Here is a 12052-nt window from a genome sequence, read left to right as displayed (position 1 = left end):
CTCAGACTGCTTCCATCTTTGAATATGTGCTGCAGAATATGAAAACGGACATGACAAGATTGAGCTGCACCACTGAAGACTGGCAGGAAAATGGCTTTGATGATAAATTCTCATGAGTTCATGGTTGTTTTTCTTCTCTTGTTAATATACAGGCCTGGTAAGAACAGATTAAAAAATGTTGAAAGATACATGTTTTAATTACAGAAGATAATTCTGGATGACTATTTGTAGGTACTGAGGGTCAAACGCTGACTGAGTTTGAGGCGGTGGTAAAAAGTAGGGGTGCAACAATACTCGTATCGATATTGAACCGTTCGATACAGTGCTTTCGGTTCGGTACGCATATGTATCGAACAATACAAATTTTTTAATTTATTTTATCAACTTTTCTTCTGACGATGCTGTCTGTGTTGATCACTCAGTGGATCTACGTTCGACTACTCTGCCCAGGCTGCACTGTCGAGTGCAGATCCACTGAGCGCAGCGCAAGCTAGCAAGACAGAAGCTAAGCTCGTTGCAACATGGCAACTGCCTCAACGCTACCCGAAACTGAACCTCCCCCACCCTAATTCAGATCTGGCCTTTGGAACTATTTTGGTTTTCATGTGACGTATGACCCTGATGGTAAGCGCGTCATGGACAAAAGTAAAACAGTATGTCAGATGTGCCACGCAATGCTCAATTGGTGGGAACTAGTGCGTTAGCGCAGTTAGCTTGTTAACGTGTTGACGCCGTCCAGCCCCACGCACGGGCGATCCGCGGTAACTCGTTAATGGAGATTTGCCGTGTTATGGCGTTAATGTCATTTTAACGAGATTAACGCTGACAGCACTAGTGGGAACACAATGAATATGACTGCACATGTACGCCGACATCATCCTAGTGCAAAGACAAGTGGAAGCAAACAAAAACAACAAGCACACATGCTACAAACTTTACCCGCGTCATTTAGACAGCCGTTAGCACATGATTCTCTTCATGGGGACCTGATATGTTTAATATGCTGCTGAGAATATAGCCCAGAAGAAGGGTATAGTATAGCTTTTATTTCAGAAAGAGCCATTTCTCTGTAATAAACTCTCTTTTCCAAAGATGAGTGATTCCTCGATCAGATAGATTTATTTATTTTTATTATTTTGTTGTTTCAGCAACATTAAATTTAAAAACTGTACTTTTGAGTTAAAATATATATTTAAAATTTTAATAATTGACAAATTAAAAAGGCATGAACATTTTTTTGTATCGAAAAAATATCGAACCGTGACACCAAAGTATCGAACCGAACCGAACCGTGAATTTTGTGTATCGTTGCACCCCTAGTAAAAAGGCCTGGAGATTCACACAGACTGACCTGTACGTACTCAGGGTTCAGTAGCCATCACTGAAACGCTTGGATCAGACTCCTGGAAAAGGACTGCAGTTTGCTGTTACTATCAGCCATAACAGTGACAGCATCTATCACTCTGAGTCAGTCAGGGGCCGGACTCCAGACTCAACAGCAGAAAGTCACTGTGTAATGTCAAGTTTATCTTATTTAAAATATGAGTTCTTTTGAAGAGTACATCCACTCTTAATGCCAGTACAGTGATCACAGCTGATTTTTGTTGTCTTAAGGTGGAGGTGGAGGTGGAGGCCACCTCCACCTCCACTGAGAACCTTCACAGACAAATGACATTAAAGGTTAGTAGCTGATTTTCTGTTCCTTAATATCAATGAAAAGTTAACTTTTTGTCAAAATGATTAGAAAATATTTTTAAAAGAAATATAAACATTAAAAATACTGAAATAGGACATAAATGAATGATATTCAATATCTAACTGGTATTGAAATACTGATATTTGTCCTGCTGAGCAAGACAAATATTAGTATAATCTCAGTATTAAATCTTCTTTCATTTGATTAAATAACAATTACTTCTGAAGTATTCTGTATTGTCTCTGTATAGGAATTTCTTTTATTTATGTATTAATCACATTATTTTATTGTATAATGCCTTGGTGCCACTGGATTTAAACATGTTTCACATCCATACAGTAAGACAAATGGTGGGGGTCTAGTAAGCACGTTGGGAGGAAGCAGACAACTCCACAGGAAGAATCTTTTGTCTCTTTGAGGACTCTGGGAGGTAGCAAGGGAGTGTGAACCTTAAGGTGTAAAACAGCTGTGTACTGCCTTTTGTTCCTGAAGAAGGTATTTAACTGAGAGCCATGTTAGGCTCGGGAGACTCTGCTGACCGTCTGCCCCGCGGTCATGTAGGCTCTCCACAAGCTTGGCTGTCTGTTCTTTGTGTGTTTTGATTAAAGGATGTTAGCTACAGCTCACCGCTCATCTGCAGGCTTTATTTAAATGGAAAACTTCCACAACATCTCACCACTTCATAAAGGGGACTAAAAGGAGCTGTTAAATTCATTGAACTTCTCAGTTGAAAACATTGTGCTAATCACTGTTAGGTTTTAGATCTTTCCCACTGAAAACAACTGACTGCAAAAAACTTTTTTCTTACTAATAATTTTCCACAGTGTGATCTGTTTTCTCTTATAATCTGTCAGCATCCATCTGTATGCAAATCAAACTTCCTCACAGGCTGATATAAAGTCTGATATCATGCTGTCAGTCACAGAAGAAGATGAGAAGCTCCCATCAGATCATACTGAGCACCAACATGTTCTCTGTAGCTCTGCTGCTGCTGCTGGATCCTGTGAGTCTCACTGAACAGAAACACTATGATCACAGCACACTGATTCTTACTTTTACTGCATTCAACATGTTTCCTCCACAGGTGTGAAATGTGAACAGCTGACACAGCCAGCCTCTGTGATTGTGCAGCCAGGCCAGCGTCTGACCATCACCTGTCAGGTCTCTTATTCTCTTGGCTGGTACACAGCTTGGATCAGACAGCCTGCAGGGAAAGGTTATTCATTGACTGTTATTAAAAACACTTTCACATCTGAACAAATCTTTGTATGGAAATAAAAATCCTGCTCTTTTCCACCTGAATTCTGTGATCGTTTAGATGAAAAATAAAAATAGCTGGAATAAAATCTAACAAAAAATGTGAATGTATTTACATTACACTTCCTAAGCATAAATTCACGTGTTCATTTATGCTTAGGAACATCATTAAGGCTTTAATCTCAAAATATTTTTATTCAGTTTATTTATATCTTTGAGAATCCTCAGAGTGTGATTAGCAGAAAGTAAATTGCTGAGGTTACTGTGGTACTCTGTCATGGTACTGGGTCTGTGATCCAGTGTGTGTTAACTCTAGTTTAAGTTATATTCTCTGATTTATTGTTATTCATGGTTTTGTTCTCCTTATTGTTCTCTGCATATGTTATATCCATAGTTCCTATTTTTTTAAGGTTTCTGTTACTGTGCCTTACCTGTGTTCCACATTTCATGTCTAGTCACCCTGTGTCGTCCTGTGTCCAGACTATGTTCCCTCTGTCTCCCCAGTCAGTCATATCTTCTTGTCTCAGTGTCAAGCCCGTGTGTGAAATTGAAACTGGTTCCTCTACAGGAAAGACTGAGGGCTTTTTAAACACTGGAGTGGAGGGAATGGACTCCAAAGCCTGACCATTCAAACCTGCTGAACAACCAGAAGAAAAAACAGATCAATGAAAATCAGGGATAAATAATGACTTAAACAAATGATCTAAATAAAAATAATAATTGATGCATTGCAACGTGAAGCAATTCACAGGGCAGACAGACAACTGTCAGCAGGACAGACAGTCTGAACATCATGTTGAAAATGAAGCTGTGAGCAAAGAGCTTTAAATCAAAAGGACAGAGTCTGCCACCTGGATTTTATTAGGCAGGGCCAAAAATATGCGGCTTAAACATTATTCAAATGTATCTACAAATAAAATTTTACATTGATTACCACATCGTTCAGTATTGGTTTAACGCCTAAATATACTGTATGTTTGCTTATGTAATACAATATAATCCAATGATTTAATAATGACATTTCTGTTCAAATTCTCATTTAATGTAAAATTACCACCAGAATAAAATAAAGTCACAATTTTTCAGTTTATTTGTTTTTTCAGGTTAAGATATGCTTTGCTAAGGAGGAGGAGTCAATGCAAAACTGATGTTTTCAGCAGCTTTTTATGGGTTTGAGAGTAAGACTCAGGGACTCAACCTAATATACACACAGCAGGCTGGACAAAGGCAACTGACTCTTAGAATAATGAGAACTTTTTATGCAGTCGTTTTCCTGATTCTGTTTTGTTTCATGACTGGTAAGGACATATATTTCTGGTATACAAATGAGCATGTGAAAAAATATGACTGGACTAATGAGCTGTTAACATTTCTGTAGGAACTGATGGTCAAACACTGACAGAGTCTGAATCAGTGGTTAAAAGGCCTGGAGGCTCCCACAGACTGACCTGTACATAGTCAGGGTTTAGTGGTGATTATAATAATGCTTGGATCAGACAGGCTGCTGGAAAAGGACTGGAGTGGATTGCTGTCATCTGGGGTGACAGTAGTGGCAGCTACTACTCTCAGTCAGTCAGAGGCCGGTTTACCATCTCTAGAGACAACAGCAGAAAGCAGGTGTATCTGCAGATGAACAGCCTGACAACTGAGGATTCAGCTGTTTATTATTGTGCTCGAGAGGCACACTGAGACAAAAGGAAGAAACGCTGTACAAAAACCCATCAAACTACGTCAAACTCTGATTTTAGGTTTTTCCCCCAAATTAAAGAAAAATACATTTAACTCACTCACACTCAAAACTACAATAAACTTGGTTTTGTGAAGCCTTGGTGTTGTACAGTTTTACAATAAATATTTTAAATGTAAATGTTTTCATCTGTCATGTGTGAATTAGGATGATTTTATTTTCCAAAACTACAAACAAATCCAACACTAAATTTGTTTTTTAAATAATGTTTCCCTTTATTTGCACTAAAATTTTTACTATTTGTACTAAATGCCACAGTGTGACCTGTTTTCTCTCATAATGTGAACAGCTGACACAGCCAGCCTCTATGATTGTGCAGCCAGGTCAGCATCTGACCATCACCTGTCAGGTCTCTTATTCTCTTGGCCACTGGACAGCTTGGATCAGACAGCCTGCAGGGAAAGGACTGGAGTGGATTGGGATGAAAAGTACTGGGAGTACTTACTACAAAGATTCACTAAGGTGCAAGTTCAGCATTGACTTAGACACTTCAAGCAACACAGTGACTCTAAATGGACAAAATATGGAGCCTGAAGACACTGCTGTTATTGTCCTCCAGAGACACAAGGCAAAGACCCAATCCTTTCATAACTTGTTAGATCTGTTTTATTATTATTTTATTAATTTTCTTTTATTATGTATTATGAAAAAACCAATTTCAGTCTAATGATACAGTAATCTGTTCCTTTATATTCAATGAAAGAGAAAAAAACTGAATTAAAAAATTTGAAAAATCGGCTATTTTATATAACTACAAACTGTGTTCTGTTACATTGTGCCGTCTGCAGCAGAGACACCCTACAGTAAATGGACAGAATATTCAGCCTGAAAACTGTGTATTACAGGGCCAGCATCAGAAAAAAAAGCTCTAAGACTGCTAACAAATTCCTGTTTTTTTGTGTCTCTTTATTTATTTTTTTATAAATCCTTGGCAATGACTCTATTGTGAGTTTGTAAGTATTGATAAAGCCCTAAAATAAAATGCCAGTACATGAAACTGAATTCAGTTATCAATCATGTTATAAAGTGATTAATTTATGACATAAAATGATTTCATTAAAATAATATTTTAGTTTTGGAGCTTGTATTTATTTATTATTTCGTACATTTTAATCTATAAACCAATAAAATGCAAATTATGCAAAGTACTTATTTATATACAGAAATATAGAACATAACATTTACATGTACAGTAAATGTTATAACATTTTTTTCAAATGAAAAAAAGTGTTTTTTTTCTTTCAGTTTTATTAGCAATTAAATCAAACTTTGTCACGTTGTATGGATTCAACATACAGAGTCGAGCAAGGTCATAACCTCTAAAGTTCTCTTCGTTTAATATTGTTATCTGCACTGTAGACTGGGCAGAAACAAATGGCTTCCACAATGTTTAGAAATTATATTTGGCTTGCTTTTCTCATTTTTATTTATTCCAGCCTGCATAAGCCAAAGAGGCAGAGTTCACCCAGGACATGTCAATAACTTGTCACAAGGACAAGTTTAAATTTTTCTTTTAAAATTCAGTTTTTAATGAGCCTCAGAGTTATTTTTTAAGATTGTTTTTGTTTTTCATCTATAAAAAATGTTAAAAACACAGTCTCTATTACTGCTTGAACAATCAGTATATCTCTAATAATGTATCAGCGTCCATCTGTATGCAAAGTAAGCTCCCCCACAGGCTTGATATAATGCTGCAGGTTGCAAAAGAAGAACAGAAGCTCCTGGGAGATCACCTTCAGCACCAACATGTTCTCTGTAGCTCTGCTGCTGCTGCTGGCTGCTGGATCCTGTGAGTCTCACTGAACACAAACACTGACAGCATGAACACTACACACTTTTAATTTAAATGCATTCAACACATTTTCTTCACAGGTGTAAACTGCGAGCAGCTGACACAGTCACCCTCTGTTATACTGCAGCCAGGTCAGCGTCTGACCATCACCTGTCAGGTCTCTTATTCTCTTAGCTGGTGGACAGGCTGGATCAGACAGCCTGCAGGGAAAGGACTGGAGTGGATTGGTGTGAAAAGTACTGGGAGCTCTTACTATAAAGATTCACTAAAGAGCAAGTTCAGCATTGACTTGGACACTTCAAGCAAGACAGTAACTCTAAATGGACAGAATATGCAGCCTGAAGACACTGCTGTTTATTACTGTGCCAGAGAGTCACAGTAACACAAAACATCACCAAACCTGAACAAAAACCTCTCAGTGGCTGAGCAGTTGTAGCATGAAGCCACCAGAGGAGGAGCTCTAAGACCACTAAAGAATTGATGGGTGATTTTACTCAAAAAAATAAATTGGGAAATTCCTTACTGGTCACTATTCTTTTTTTTTTTTTTTTGCCTGTCCCGTTTGGCTCTTTTGCCATCAGAATTATTATCTAAAGGCAAAGAAAGATGCCCAACGGATTTACTTTACCAAATGGTCCATTTGATTCACCTTTTATTGTTTATTTTATTTTCACTTGCTGAATACGGGACAGACTTGACTGGGGGAAAGAAGGGGAGAAAGAGAGAGGGAAAGAAAAACAGCTGAGAAGAGGGACGGGGGAGAAGGGCAAAAACCAAAAACCAACAGAATAAGCAGACAAAAAAATAAATAAAAATACATATATCGATCACCTGGATCACCTGTTGAGAAAGAAAAAAGAAAACAAGCAGAAGAAAACGAGAGTAATAGAATAAACAACATCACAATGATATATGGGAATATGAGCAGTTCTCACGGGTTGCCAAGACCAGAATAAACCCTGTTTTATAACTACATCATGCATACGTCAATCCTTGAGGGTGCTACATATTAAATATTATTGTGCAGCACGTAAGATCGACAGCGCACAGTGTGCTTTGAGGTAGGAGCCAAAAAGGGTGTAGTTTGTGTGTGTGAGCACCCGTGTGTACACCTGTGAGCATGGACGCGCTTGTATTTAAAAGGTTCCTTCATGTAATGATCCGCTAGAGGGTGTGGGGGGAGCCACAGCCCCGTCCTCCAGGGCATGAAGCAGGTATGGAGGAGATCAAAACTCCAGACATCCAGAGGCCCCCAGAACACAAGAGACCAAGGAAGACCAACAGAGGGGCAGCCACGCCACTGTCCCAGAAAGAGCTGAGGAGAGTCCCAGAGGAGGGGTCACTCAGCAGCTGCGGAGCAGAAGCCAGGGGGGGTTGCAGTGACGTGCCCGTGAGCTCCGCCGGCAGCCAGCTGTGCCTGACCCCACCTCCGAAGTGGCCCGAGCGAGCCCCAGGCCCCGATAAGCAGCCGCCAAGGAGTGAGCCGGCGTGTACCTGGACGCCCATCCCCAGACACAAAGAAACACCAACGCACCGATGTCTGAGGGAGTCCGCCACCGGCAGGGGAAGTGGTGGGGGGAGATAGGCCTCCAAACCTTGGAGGGCCTGAGATGTCCCCAGAGAGGTGGCGTCTGATACCCAACCTGACATATAGACACAGACATACAGGCACACACAGATACAAACATCCATTCCCACCCTCATGCTCTCATAGGCAATTACTCCACACTCAACCGACGTGGAGACAGACATAAAGAGACGGTGTACACACAATCACACTCCCAAGCGTACTCTACGAACCGGGTCTAGGTACTCTTGCCCCTGGAGGGGGGAACTGCACCCAGACCCAGGTGGTGTTACCCTTTTCCCTGCGGTGGGGAGAAGCAGACTGCCCTGACTGGTCACTATTCTTGATCGAGATAGTCGTAGTAAGAAATTATGCTCACGGCAGTTCAGCACCAGTTTACCATGTCCAAAGGAAACAACAGAAAGCAGCTGTATCTGCAGATGAGCAGCTTAACAGCAGAGGACTGTTTATTATTGTCCTCAAGAGACACAAAGCAAAGACCCGATCCTCTCATAATCTGTTAGAACTTTTTTATTATTATCTTTTAAAATGTTTATATTAATATTATTATGAAAAAAAATTCAGACTCTGATGTTAAGTAAGTTGTTCCTTCGGATCTCCTTCAGAAGAAAGTTTGGCTGGAGGCATTGCGTGCTGACTGCTCTGAGCCTCACTAAGGCAGAGAATCTGATAAAATGACCACAACATACTGTTAAGATTTCTACAATAAACTTAAACTTGTTTTGCTCCACAAGTGTGAAAAAGTTTGATCAGTTTACACAGCCAGCCTCTGTGAGTGTACAGTCTCATGATTATATGTTACCTATCAATTTCTCTGAGCAGGTATACAGTTCAACAGGGTGAAAATAAATGGACAGAATGTGCAGCCTGGTGGCAAGACAGAGACACTGAAACACAAACAATTAGGAGACCTGAGCAAAAAAGTCTGTACTGTTGCACCCAGTGTGACCCCGTGTCCTATATTGAGATTCACATCCAGCTAAACTCTCTCTTGCATCACTTTCTCCAAGGAACAGGCATGTGCTGTATTTGGACAGGATTTCATGCAAAAAAGTGTGAAACTGAATGGATGATCAGCAGATGGATGATATGTCTGTCTTGTGCACTGTAACTGATGACCTTTGGTTGTGGTTGCTTAACGGTTTTTCTTTTCTGTACATGTGGTTAACATAGGAAAGAGTTGTGTTTAAAGGTGTGGTAAAGCTTGCATCATTCCTTGCTTTGGCTTGACATTTTACAAATTCAACAAAGACTGAGAATGGTGGGAGGCTAACATTGTGGTGTTCTTTAAACTTTGACCCCTTGAAGATGGAAGGGCAGCTTCTCCACAATTGGATGTACTCCCCTAGCTGTGTCAAGGTAACTTAAATCAGATAAATAACCATATAGCTTTGCAGCTTGGAGTTCACACAGTAGACCTGACAGGTCACAAAGCTTCTGTGGTTCTTTACTGGAGAGCTTTTCTATTGCTTCTGGTAAGCCGTAATGTTCCTCTAGTCTCAACCATATTATCTTCAGACCGGCAGGTGGATGCTTTATGTGGACTGCTTTTAATCTCTTGGCATGTTCAGAAGACTCTGGGCCTAACCACTTCATAAGTAGGTTGATTACTTCATGGCGGTTAGAACAAGGTACCTAATAGTGCTCTGGAATGTGACTTTCCAACTAAGGTAATTTTCTGGCTTAACACAGCTAGTTTGTGTGAATGTGCAGCCAGGCCAGCATCTGACCATCACCAGTCAGGTCTCTTATTCCGTGAGCAGCTGGTGGACAGATTGGATCAGAGAGCCTGTGGGTAAAGGACTGGAGTGTATTGGAATTGCACATTATGGATACAATGCATCATACAAAGATTCACTAAAGAACAAGTTCACCATCAGCTTGGATGCTTCCAGCAATACATTGCCTCTGGTCTACTTAAGTAAAAGGAAAGTTAATCCACAGTTAATACCACCAAGGCAATGACAACGTGCCAGACACAAACAGTTTGATGCTGAGTCAAGCAAAGTCACAGCTATGCCATTTGAGACACACTTATGTCTGTGGTGTGCTGTCAAATACTGTACATTTGTGTGTTCAGTAGAAATAAAGAATAACAGTGAGCAGAAAAAAAACCCAATGAGTGTATACAAAAAATGATGAAGTACAGGTAAAGCATAGTGGCCAGCACTAGTAGTGTGTGAGTGACTGTCTTAATACACTGTCAGTTTTAATATGTAAATTAATTAATAATAAATATTCTATTTTTTAGAATTACAAACATAATATAATAAAATCATAAAAAACTGGCAAATTGTACATGATAATTTTCTACTTTTGTAGCTTTGACTTTGTGAAACAGCAGTATTTTTTACTGAGGAGGAGGAGTCAATGCAAAACTCCAACATTCAGTAACTTTATAAATGTTCAAGAATACGAGTCAGGGACCCAATCTCATATACCCACTGTAGATTGGACCAAAACAACTGATTCTTACAATGGCCGGACCTGTTCATTTAGTTATTTTCCTTATTCTTTTTTTTTTCGTGGCTGGTAAGGACTTGTTTTCTTTTGTTTTGTTTTAATTTAACAACTGATATGAAGAAAAGTGATTAAACGAATAAGTTGTTAACATTTCTGTAGGTACTGAGGGTCAAACACTGACAGAGTCTGAGTCAGTGATTAAAAGGCCTGGAGACTCCCACAGACTGACCTGTACATACTCAGGGTTCAGCAGTGATATTTATGCTGCTTGGGTCAGACAGGCTGCTGGAAAAAGACTGGAATGGATTGCTTATATCAACCCTAGCAGTGGCACTGCCCACTCTCAGTCATTGAGAGGCCGCTTTACCATCTCCAGAGACAACAGCAGAAAGCAGGTGTATCTGCAGATGAACAGCTTGACAACTGAGGATTCAGCTGTTTATTATTGTGCTCGAGAGTCACAGTGACACAAGAAGAAGAAACGCTGTACAAAAACTCAGCACATCAAAGTCATAATTTGCTTTCTGCCATTAACGACTTCATCATGAAACAATGAAACAGCTTTTTTAATTAAACATTTTAAAAATGCCATAAAAACTTTGGGTTCATGTTTTTTTTTATTATTTATATATTTTTCACACACTAGTAAAAAAATTGGATGGGACTGGCTGGTGCTGACTAGTAGTGTGATCTGGTATCTTTAATTGCTAAGCCCCTCTCTCTCACCTCAGCGGAGGTGTTTAGCTGGTGTTTCTGCAACATAGTATCAGCTAAATTATGGAGGACCACAAGAGCCATGCGCATCGAAATAAAGAATTCTGTGTTTAAAAAATGACTTGTAGAATAAATTCTGCATTTGTAAAGTCATTTTTGAATTCCAATTTAAGGTGAACTGTGGTCCCCGGTCGGAGACGATGTCGGCCGGAATTCCATGGAGCCAGAACACGTGGATTGAAACCGGGCGGTTTCTAAGGCTTTGGGAAGCTTGGGCAAAGCAACAAAATGTACAGCTTTGGAAAAACGGTCAATAATTAATAGAATTACTGTGTTACCTGCAGAGAGGAAGGCCAGTGATGAAGTCGACCGCTATATGAGACCAGGGGCGGCCTGGGGTTGGCAGGGGCTGACTTATTTTGGGCACACATGGAGCAGGCGGAAATATATTCACGGACATCTTTGACTACCAAGCGAATTGCTGGATAAAAGAGGCATTGCAATGGATTAGGGGGTGACATGTGAATTTAGAGGCGTGTCCCAGTGTAGTACCTGCGACTGGAGTGCGGCAGGGATGTAGAGTAGTCTGGGAGGCCCGGTTCCCGGGTCTGGGTCAGTGCGCTGCGCCTCCCGAATGGCAGATTCGATCTCCCAAGAGATGGCCCCCACGATGCAGGATGGGGGAAGGATGGGAGACTCGCATGTCACTTTCCCGGAAGCAGTAAATTGTTGTGAAAGTGTGTCTGGTTTGACGTTGCGAGACCTCGGTCTGTGAGTGATGGTGAAATGAAAGGG

This window comes from Aulonocara stuartgranti, assembly GCF_965226115.1.
Source record: "Aulonocara stuartgranti genome assembly, chromosome: 4".
NCBI classification, from domain to species: Eukaryota; Metazoa; Chordata; class Actinopteri; order Cichliformes; family Cichlidae; genus Aulonocara; species Aulonocara stuartgranti.
This window is presented reverse-complemented; position numbering follows the sequence as displayed.